This window comes from Myotis brandtii, unplaced genomic scaffold (genome assembly GCF_000412655.1).
Source record: "Myotis brandtii unplaced genomic scaffold, ASM41265v1 scaffold825, whole genome shotgun sequence".
Classification (NCBI taxonomy): Eukaryota; Metazoa; Chordata; class Mammalia; order Chiroptera; family Vespertilionidae; genus Myotis; species Myotis brandtii.
The window spans coordinates 402954-404861 of NW_005371349.1; the positions used below are offsets into that span (position 1 = coordinate 402954).

At 67.9% G+C, this 1908-nt stretch overlaps 1 protein-coding gene across 7 annotated transcripts in view; it reads right to left on the reverse strand.

Annotated features, from left to right (window-relative positions):
- The window catches only part of C1QTNF1 (C1q and tumor necrosis factor related protein 1), a 26585-nt gene that overhangs the window by 7689 nt on the left and 16988 nt on the right, over positions 1 to 1908 (reverse strand). The gene's annotated exons all lie outside the window — the stretch shown is intronic.

Below are 1908 nucleotides of genomic sequence, written 5' to 3' on the forward strand. Positions count from 1 at the left end.
GCTGGCAGGCGCCAGGGAGAAGCCACATCTGCTCTCGGCCACTTGGCGGCAAGCGGCTGTGGGCTGCGGGGGGAGCAGCCTGCAGGGGCGGAGGGTGCGAGCCCACAGGTGCCAGTGGGTGACGGTGTCCCCCCTGAAAGACAAGCCCAGTCCTCGGCCCGGTGCCTGTGCGTGTGGCTCCTCTGGAGCTGAGGGCGTTGCAGGCATCATGGACTTGAGGATCCGCCAGGAGGCCATCCTGGGTCGGCGGGGCCCAGGTGCAGTGACCAGTGTCCAGGAGGGAGAGGGGAGGGAGACGTAAGAGACGCTGAGAAGAAGGCTGTGTGCAGGCGGACACAGGCGGAGACTGGAGAGACCCGCCTCAAACCCCGAGCGCCGGGGCCCAGAACCTGGAAGGGCAGGGAGGACCCCCCACAGACCTGGGGTGGGGGGTGCGGGTGAGTCTTGGCCTCCAGGACTGGGGAGAACTGGTCTCTGTTGTTGGAAGCCATCAGGCTCGTGCTGGGTTGCCCAGGAAACAGATGCAGGGGGCCGAGTCCCACCTGCCACTCACCGCTCCTCCAGCACCGGGCATCCCCCAGGCCGCGTCCAGCTGAGCCTGCGAGACGCATCCCCTGAGGCAAGAGGTGGCTGAGGACCCAGCCGGCGCCCACTGGGCTCCCACGTCCCCAGGTGCCAGTCTGAGGGCCCCCGGGCCTCCCACAGGCGGTAGGTGGGGCTCAGGGGTGACGATAGAAGGTTCAATGACCACAGGAAGGAGGCCTCGCTGCTGAAACACACGATGCCAGTTTAATGTTTTCTGAAAGAGCGTCGGGGCAGCGGGAAGCGGCAGCGGGCACCCTGCCCGGGGACACCCTGCTCAGGGCATGCCCTGGAGGCACGGAGTCGGCGTCTGACCAGCAGAACTCCTTTGGGGGGACGTGTGGGCCTCGGGCCCCATGGGCCCCGGATGGTGAAGGGAAGACTCCCGGGGGTGCTGAGGGCCGGCAGGTCGGAGTGGCCGGCCCTGGGCATTCACAGACGGGGAAGGCTGCCCGGCCACAGTCGGCCGCAGGCCAGAGCACCATCTCGGCAGCAGCCCCCCGGGGGCCCCACACCCACCCAGAGGGGTCTGACCCCAGGGGGTGGGACATGCCTTCCCCCTGAGAAGCCCGAATCAGGCGGGGCCTGAGCCCTCCCAGCTCCTGCTGCGCCCCTGGTGGCTGCCTGAGAGGAGGGTCAGAGGTGATGCCCTGGACGGGCATGGAGGCCCTGCCCAGGCTGGAGGGTGGGGGAGCGGAGCAGGGCCAGGCCAGGCTGCACCATTCTGCATTGGGGTCCTGAGCTTTGCTCCTCAGAGAAACATCTGCAGGTCTGGGGCCCTGAGGTGCCCTGCTGCTGTCGGGGGCCGTGGGCGACAGCGAGCGAGCTGCGTTCCCAGCACAGGGCCCCAGGCCAGGGCCGGACTGTCCCTCTGCGAAGCTGACATTGGCTTCCCCAGCCTGACCCCCCCTCACTGTTGTGGCTCAGAAAGACCCCTGAACCCTCGGGCAAGGCCACCGGGACGGCCCCAGGAGGCGGACATCTGTCGGCTGGCCCGTGGGAAGGCTCCTAGGTGGCCTAAAAGAATGGAGCCGGGTGTGGTCACTCTGTCTCCTGTTGAGAGGAGAGAAAACGGCCCCCTGGGCGGGGGGGCTGCTGGAAGACAGCACCGCCTCCCTTCCCTGCGGTTCCTGGGCTCGGCTCAGCTTTCCAGATTTGCATAATTACTTGGAGCTACAGGCGGAGGGATGACTTCCTCTGGGACCCCCTGCGGGTCACTTAAGGATACGTCCACAGCGGGGGGCGGTGGCCAGTCTCACACGGCGCCCGCCCCGCGATTTTACCTCCGGAGACAGCCAGGCTGGGCCCACACGGCCGTCCGCCCCT